The sequence below is a fragment of the Nerophis ophidion genome, linkage group LG24, assembly GCF_033978795.1.
Source record: "Nerophis ophidion isolate RoL-2023_Sa linkage group LG24, RoL_Noph_v1.0, whole genome shotgun sequence".
Lineage (NCBI taxonomy): Eukaryota > Metazoa > Chordata > Actinopteri > Syngnathiformes > Syngnathidae > Nerophis > Nerophis ophidion.
In genome coordinates this window covers 32,138,814-32,148,368 of record NC_084634.1, presented here as the reverse complement: position 1 = coordinate 32,148,368, position 9,555 = coordinate 32,138,814, and positions in this window count along the sequence as shown.

The following is a 9,555-nucleotide window of genomic DNA, read 5'->3' as shown; positions in this document are numbered from 1 at the left end:
CAAATATCATCCCGGGGGCCGTAGATCATTCATTCACGGGTTCCGAATCTGGCCGCGGGCCTTGACTTTGACACCCATGTGTCAGACTGTAGAGCACTCATTCGTGCATTGTTCTGCGTGTCCTTTTGCAATTCATCAAGTATAGTATTAGGATCTCAAATGTAAATGAAGGCTCTTTAAGCAACAAAAAGCATCAATCTTATTTCAGTTTAGGGGCCGTGTGGAGGAAAATCTACTCCCAAGTGGGCCGTGATGGTAAAATCGTGGCATGATAACTTAAAATTAAAGACAACTTTGGATTAGGTTAGGATAGGATAGGTCTTTATTGTCTTTGCGACTGTCACGGTCGGGGCGCCCTCATCCTTGCGCTCTGCTTGCCGCACTTCGGGACATGCCCACGTCCCTGCAGCAGCCGCCAGCTGCAATCATTCGAAGGAAATCGGCGCACGAGCCTTAAATGAGGGATCTGCCTGCTCAACCTGCCATCACGGGCCGGAATATAGTCTTCTGTACCGTAAACCGATACCCACCTTTATGTTTTCTCTCTGTCCTGATCTCTGTGTTTGATGGCCGTGTCCTCTCTCACTTCGCATTTCCCTGTGTGCATCTCCGAGTCACGCTGTGTGTCGTGTGCTCCTGGATCTTCCCTGTCTTCCTCGCGCTCCCTGGTTCTCGACTCCTCACTTGCCCCGGACTATGACGACTCTCTCCTGCCTCTCTACTCCGCTTCCGCCCCTGGACAACTCTGCCTGCCTTGCCCTTGTCGGACATCACTGCTCCTCCCAACACGCACCTCCAACATTTACAGTAAAACGTTCCCATTAAATACACATAGTCTTACACCATACACACTCTTGGATTTTTGACACACACCATTCTATGGTTTAGGAGTGTTGTTTATTATATATATATATATATATATATATATATATATATATATATATATATATATATATATATATATATATATATATATATATATATCCATCCATCCATTTTCTACCACTTATTCCCTTTTGGGGTCGCGGGGGGTGCTCGCGCCTATCTCAGCTACATTCGGGCGGAAGGCGTGGTACACGCTGGACAAGTCGCCACCTCATCGCAGGGCCAACACAGATAGACAGACAACATTCACACTCACATTCACACACTAGGGCCAATTTTTAGTGTTGCCAATCAACCTATCCCCAGGTGCATGTCTTTGGAAGTGGGAGGAAGCCGGAGTACCCGGAGGTAACCCACGCATTCAGGGGGAGAACATGCAAACTCCACACAGAAAGATCCCGAGCCTGGATTTGAACCCAGGACTGCAGGACCTTCGTATTGTGAGGCAGACGCACTAACCCCTCTGCCACCGTGAAGCCATATATATATATATATATATATATATATGTATATATATGTATATTTATGTATATATATATATATAAAATAAATCATTGTGTATTACCACTCTCTGGTGTCTGAGTCGTCATCTCCCCTCAGTAACCATAACAGCAACAAGTACAATGAAACTATGTTTTCAGCACAAACCCGTTCAAGATTAGACAAACAAACAGTGTACAGGGTTGCGGAAGAGGAACTCTGATGGGTCGCCACGAGACGCCGCATAAAACGTGGGGAAAAAGGTAAAACGCTGGGGAAGGAGACGAATAAAAATATACAATCTAGACTGGGATCCTAAGGGGGCCTAGTCTGGAGTGGGGAAAAAAACTCCATGCCATACACACATAAATAAATAAATAAATGGGTTGTACTTGTATAGCGCTTTTCTACCTTCAAGGTACTCAAAGCGCTTTGACACTACTTCCTCATTTACCCATTCACACACACATTCACACACTGATGGAGGGAGCTGCCATGCAAGGCACCAACCAGCACCCATCAGGAGCAAGGGTGAAGTGTCTTGCTCAAGGACACAACGGACGTGACAAGGTTGGTACTAGGTGGGAATTGAACCAGGGACACTCGGGTTGCGCAAGGCCACTCTCCCACTGCGCCACGCCGTCCCTAAACATAAACATGTTACATTTAATCACAGCAACAGGTTGTTTTCTTTGTCTTACTTTGGCCAAAAATAGAACAAACCCATTTTGGAAATATTACAAAAAAATATCCATGAAGGAAAGAAGAAAGTGAATGAATGTTTATAACTGAATACATTGACATATGCATAAAAATGTTTTTTTATTTGTATTTTTTTGTATTTTTATGAATCAAGTAACATTTATGACAACCTTTTTCCCAAACAGAATATAGAATGTGAGGTACAACAGGATAATGCATACATTTATCATTTGTTTCGAAAACGCTTAGAAAAAAGTGGGACCCCAACAATTGACTGTGGGACCCCATTTCTAATGACTCCATGGGCCAACACTGATCAAATGGGGCGGTATAGGTTGGTTGGTGGAGTGGCCGTGCCAGCAACTTGAGGGTTCTGAGTTCGTTCCTAGTCACTGCCGTTGTGTCCTTGGGCAAGACATCTTACCCACCTGCTCCCAGTGCCACCCACACTGGTTTAAATGTAACTTAGATATTGGGTTTCACTTTTTTCTCTCTGGCACTCATGGAGGGCGAACGCTCCCCTTTCCTCTCCCTTATCTCTCCTGCTTGCTTCTTTGCTTTGTCTTGTCTTAACTTTCTTGTTGCCTCTTTTTGCACTGCTCTCCAAATCTAAATATTGGAACTATTTAACTGGCTTCAACAAAATTGACGAGATCTTGGATTTCGGGGAACCTGCTGTCGTGACGAAGCGATTGTTGCTGGACACACGACGGACTCTCGGGCGACCTTTTTCTGTCGAGGACGTGAAGATATCCACCTATTCGGAATTATGACAACAGGACATCTGCTGATTGGAGTAAGCGTTGCTCTGGTTTGTCGACAAATTGGAAGTTGCTGGCGGTCTTCAAAGTACCCCAAAGCTGCCACAAATGATTGGAGGATGCGGGAAGAACTGTGGATTACATCGGACTGTCTACCCCGCAGGTTTGAGGACCAGTCATAGACAATTTAGAGTGAAAAGCTAATTTTATTTTCACTCGCATACAAATCATTCTAAGTTGGATTGTGTCCCTGTCTTCCAGACTCTCCTGAAGAACACTGCAGCGTAGACACAACAAACTCCCTTCTTGTCTCTCATGGACACACACCTGTTGTTGTTGACTTTGGACTAGCGACCCGACAATACATCAAGGCCGCGGAACAGAGACACACCATGGGCTCACACACACATCCACACAAAAAAATATACGCCACACATTAGCACCCCCACCACCCCAACCCAACGCCCTCGACGCAAATCCCATAGGGGTGATGCCTGAGAGCTGCGGCCTACCACCATGACCTTGAACTACCTTCCTTCTGTTGCTAGATATCTCGAGATGTATTTGTGTAATATGTATATGTGCTTTGCTATGGAGTTTTTTTCACCGCTCCAGTCTAGATTGTATTTTTTTACTTATCCTTCCCCAGCGTTGACCTTTTTCCCATCTTTTATGGCGACCCATCAGCGTTCTTGTTCTGTAACCCTGTACGCTGTTTGTCTAATCTTGAACAGGTTTTGTGCTGAAAACAAAGTTTCGTTGTACTTGTGCAATGACAATAAAGACCTATCCTATCCTATCCTAGAGAAAAGCGCTACATAAATATAATTCACTTCACAAATATCATCCTGGGCGGGGGCTGTAGATCATTCCTTGGCCCTGACTTTGACACCCCTGCTTTAGAGGCCTATAATATTAGTGGAATCGTTAGTTTTACAAGCTTATTTTTGTTCTGGCAGACATTAATCAGCTTCTTTAATAGCTTAGCATGCAAAGCAAATACAATTTCAGGGAGAATTGAGCAAAAACCAAAATGTCCCTGTTGCTACTTCAAAGCCACGGATGTCCGAATATACGTGTGACCAGATCCTACTAAAGTACGACTTTGTGTCCCGTCAGAACTGCTTGCTGAGTTTCTGCGCTTCCTGCTCTTTGGTTTCAAAGGCGCTCTTGGTGCTGAACAAGCCGTCCATGGCTTCCATGATCTCCTGCATATCCCGGGAGAGCTCCATGTAGCTTTCCTTCAGCTCGTCCTGCTGCTCCTTCAGTTCCGTGGCGGCGCTCAGCAGGTCGCCGGCCTGGCTGCTGCACTGACTCCTCAGCTGCTCCACGTCCGACAGCAGCAGCTCCATGCTCTTCATCAGCTCGTTCAGACTCCCGCTCGTCCCCTCAAACGTTTCGTCGAAAGCGTCCGCCTCGGCCTCCTCCAGGCTGGGGTTGGGCTCCGAAGGCCCCGCTTCTGGCTCTGGCTTTGAGTCTTCCTCCATGGCGCACTGATACCTGGGTTCAGGCTCTGCAAGACAAGAGGGTCATTCTCCGGCTCTTTGCACAGGGTGAAGAGAATTCACTAATCCCCTAGAATTTGTGTGGTGTGCGTCCAGGTGCCCTCTCACTGCTCCTCTAATCCGTTTAGGGACGCTATCCCTGGCGACACCCTCCCCTGCCCGGACCGTGGCCGGCTCAGGCGAGCAGCAGGCGGGACGTCAGATTATGTGATCCTTCCCTCCTCCTCATGATCGCCACAACCATGACCGCAGACGGATTAGCAACCACCCCTGTGACGCCGAGTTAAAACTCGGGTGCACTACAACAGACTTGTGTATCCTCATTTTTTTTTTGCTCTGCTACTTTTATCTGAGTTAGACATTTCCGAAAAACACAAGTGTCCAGTTCTGAGATCATATCAAAGACTGTAAAAATGGGACTCATTACCTCTCTGCTTGGCACTCAGCATCAAGGGTTGGAATTGGGGGGTTAAATCACCGAAATGATTCCCGAGCGGGGCTACAGCTGCTGCTCACTGCTCCCCTCACCTCCCAGGGGGTGGAACAAGGGGATGAGTCAAATGCAGAGGATATATCAGTGGTACTTTAACTTGAACTTTATCCAGTCATCGGCCCCTCAATTGTTATTTAAACCTTGTGCCAACCTAGGGGCCCCTTTTACAAAACCCAAAACCAGTGAAGTTGGCACTTTGTGTAAACGGTAAATAAAAACAGAACACAATGATTTGCGAATCCTTTTCAACTTATATTCAATTGAATAGACCGCAAAGACAAGATAATTAACGTTTAAACTGGAAAGCTGTGTTATTTTTTGCAAATGTTAGCTCATTTGCAGATGGATGCCTGCAACATGTGTCAAGTGGCAAAAAAGACTGAGAAAGTTGAAGAATGCTCATCAAACACTTATTCGGAAGATCCCACAGGTGAACAAGCTAATCGGGAACAGGTGGGGGGCCATGATTGGGTATAAAAGCAGCACAAAGAAGGATGGGGCCACGGTCACCACTTTGTAAACGAATACATGAGCCAATTGTCGAACAGTTTAAGAACAACATTTCCCAACCAGCTATTGCAAGGAATTAAGGGATTTCACCATCTACGGTCCGTAATACCATCAAAAGTTTCCAAGAATCTGGAGAAATCACTGCACGAAAGCAGCAAGGCTAAAAACCAACATTAAATGCCTGTGACTTTCGATGCCTCAGGCGGTACTTAATCCCAAAAACGAAATCAGTGCGTAAAGGATATCACCACATGGGTTGAGGAACACTTCAGGAACCTACTGTCAGTAACTGCAGTTCGTCGCTACACCTTTAAGTGCTGGTTAAAACTCTACTATGCAAAGCGAAAGCCATTTATCAACAACACCCACAAATGCCGCTGGCTTCGCTGGGCCCGAGCTCATCTAAGGTAGACTGATGCAAAGTGGAAAAGTGTTCTGTGGTCAAAATTGTTTTTGGAAAATGTGGATGTGGTGTCCTCCGGAACAAAGAGGAAAAAGAACCATCCAGATTGTTATGGGCGCAAAGCTCAAAAGGCAGCATCTGTGATGGAATGGGGTGCATTAGTGCCCAAGGCATGGGTAACTTACACATCTGTGAAGGCACCATTAATGCTGAAAGGTGCATACAGGTTTTGGAGCAATATATGTTGCCATCAAATCAACGTCTTTTTCATGGACGCCCCTGCTTATTTCAGCAAGACGATGCCAAGCCACATTCTGCACGTGTTTCAACAGCGTAAAAGTGTAGTAAAAGAGTCCGGGTACTAGACTGGCCTGCCTGTAGTCTAGACCTATCTCCCATTGAAAATTTGTGGCACAATATGAAGCCTAAAATACCACAACAGAGACCCCGGACTGTTAGCTGTACATCAAGAAAGAATGGGAAAGAATTACACATGAAAAGCTTCAGAAATAGTGTTGTTAAAAGGAAAGGCTATGTAACACAGTGGTAAAAATGCCCCTGTGCTAATGTGTTGCTGCCATTGAATTCTAAGTTGATGATTATTTGCAAAAAAAACAATGACATTTCTCAGTTGAAACATTAAATATCTTGTCTTTGCAGTCTACTCAATTGAATATAAGTTTAAAAGGATTTGCACATGTTTGTATTCAGTTTTTATTTACCATTTACACAACCTGACAACTTTACTGGTTTTGTGTTTAGAGCAAGAACGAACAAAAAAAGTGTCCAAAATGACCTAAGGGTTAGAAAATATTTACATGTGGAATAGATGCAATGAAAAATGTTTAAGAAAAACAACTGACTTATTAATAATGCAATAGATCAATCAACTTTAAAGTTGACATGAATACACTTTAATTTGTGAAAATATTCTCTCACAAATTTTCATTGTCTTCTCCGCTATCATCGCCTCCTTTTAAAGTAACTGAATAGAAAATGTGAAAAAAAAGCCTGTGCATGCGCGCACCTACCCTTTAAATGGCTTCAAAGATAAGGACTCCACTACTTCAAACCTCTTATCAACGCTGGCCAACTTGTTTTGGAAGGGAGGCCAATAATCTCAAAATATAAAAAAGTCACAAATGCTGTTTAGACAGCATTTAAAACTTTTTTTTTTTAACAAAAATTAATATTATATTTATTTAAAGCAGCAATGACTCTATTATAAACATAAATTTTTTGTTAACTTGTTTGACACCATTTTACAAATTAGAGGAAACAAAACAAAACAACTAAACTAACCTGTTCTAGTACAAGTACACAAATTATTATCATTATTATTATTATTATTATCAGAAAAGACAGCGTGGCGAAGATGCAACAAAATACGTACTTGTTTCTGCAGTTCTCCAGTCAGAGTGAGGATGTTGCAGCATGCACACTAGAGATAAGTGCAGAACCTTGCAGGAGCTCGCCCACTTCTATTCTGCACACAGACAAAAAAAATAAATTGAACAACAACCTAAACATTTAAATAAACGACAACAAAATGATAACCTTCATTTATATATTTTTTTCACCACCTGCACTTTGCTTGCCGTCCCTGCGTCCTGGAGTCCAGACCAACAATGCCAACATACAAACTAACTTAGTGTATTTTTATATAATTAGCAATGCAGAAACCATATAACTAATAATAACAATAATAATGGTAATAATAATAACTACATTTATAATAATTAAGATAATAACTTTTCTTAGTAACTTCTGGTTAACCAGCTATATATATTTTTTGAAATATGTTGTTTTATATAAATCATCCATCCATCCATCCATTTTCTACCGCTTATTCCCTTTCGGGGTCGCGGGGGGCGCTGGCGCCTTTCTCAGCTACAATCGGGCGGAAGGCGGGGTACACCCTGGACAAGTCGCCACCTCATCGCAGGGCCAACACAGATAGACAGACAACATTCACACTCATTTTACAGGATAATTGCAATATTTAGACAAACACATGATTTAGTGACTATCGAAGAGGTTTAATAAATGTACAAAACCCAAAACCAGTGAAGTTGGCACTTTGTGTAAATGGTAAATAAAAACAGACTACAAAGATTTGAAAATCCTTTTCAACTTATTTTCAATTGAATAGACTGCAAAGAACAAAATTCCAACTGAGAAACTTCATTTTTTTGTTGTTGCAAATAATCATTAACTTAGAATTTAATGGCAGCACATTGCAAAAAAAGTTGGCACATGGGTATTTTTACCACTATGTTACATGGCCTTTCCTTTTAACAACACTCAGTAAACGTTTGGGAACTGAGGAGACCAATTTTTGAAGCTTTTCAGGTGGAATTATTTCCCATTCTTAAGTTGTTCAACAGTCCGGGGTCTCTGTTGTGGTATTTTAGGCTTCATAATGCGCCACACATTTTCAATGGGAGACAGGTCTGAACTACAGAGAGGCCAGTCTAGTACCAGCACTCTTTTACTATGAAGCCACGCTGTTGTAACACACGGCTTGGCATTGTTTTGCTGAAATAAGCAGGGGCGTCCATAATAACGTTGCTTGGATGGCAACAAATGTCGCTCCAAAACCTGTATGTACCTTTCAGCATTAATGGTGCCTTCACAGATGTGTAGATGAATTACCCACCCCCAAACCATCATAGATGCTGGCTTTTGACCTTTGTGCCGAGAACTGTCCGGATGGTTCTTTCCCAGAGGACACGACGTCCAGTTTCTAAAAAAACATTTGAAATGTGGACTTGTCAGACCACAGAACACTTTTCCACTTTGCATCAATCCAGCATCAGGCCCAGCGAAGCCGGGCAGCGTTTCTGGGTGTTGTTGATGAATGGCTTAGGCTGTGCATAGTAGAGTTTTAACTTGAGTTACAGATGTAGCGGCCAACTGTAGTTACTGACAGTGGTTTTCTGAAGTGTTCCCGAGCCCATGTGGTGATATCCTTTACACACTGATTAGTGTATATTTTATTGACTTATAGTTTTATACAAATACTTGGATTTTCATGTAATTACAACAGCAATGCAGAAACCATGCACACACACACACATTTTATCGATGGCATTTTGAACGGACAGAGATACCGTGACGAGATCCAGGGGCCCACTGTTGTGCCATCCCCCCGAGACCATCGCCTCATGTTACATACAGCATGACAATGCACGGCCCCATGTTGCAAGGATCAGTACACAATTCCTGAAAGCTGGATGACCAGCATACTCACCGGACATGTCTCCCACGGAGCATGGATGGGATGCTGTGGATCGGCGTGTACGACAGCATGTTCCAATTCCAAACTGCACATTTCAGGGCGGCCTTATACGTGGTCAGCCTCAGGCACACCTGTGCAATAATCATGCTGCTTAATCAGCATCTCGATTTGTCACACCTGTGAGGAGGGATGGATTATCGTGGAGATGAAGAAATGCTCACTAACACAGATTTAGACGATTTGTGAACAATATGTGAGAGGAATAGGTCTTGTAGTGTATATAGTACAAGTCTTAGATATTATAGTTCAACTCATGGCACACTCAAGACTCCATCATTGTTGGCGCTAGGAATGTTCAAAATGTGGTCCCAGGGACCCCATCAAGTCATAAAAATGGGGTCCCACAGTCAATTTTTGGGGTCCCACTTTTTTGTAACCGGGTTTAAAAACAAAACAAAACATATCCTGTTTCATCTCACATTTTATATTGTGTTTGGGGAAAAATGTTGTCATAAATGTTACTTAATTCATAAAAAGAAAACAATGTTTATGCTAATGTTAATGTATTCGGTTAT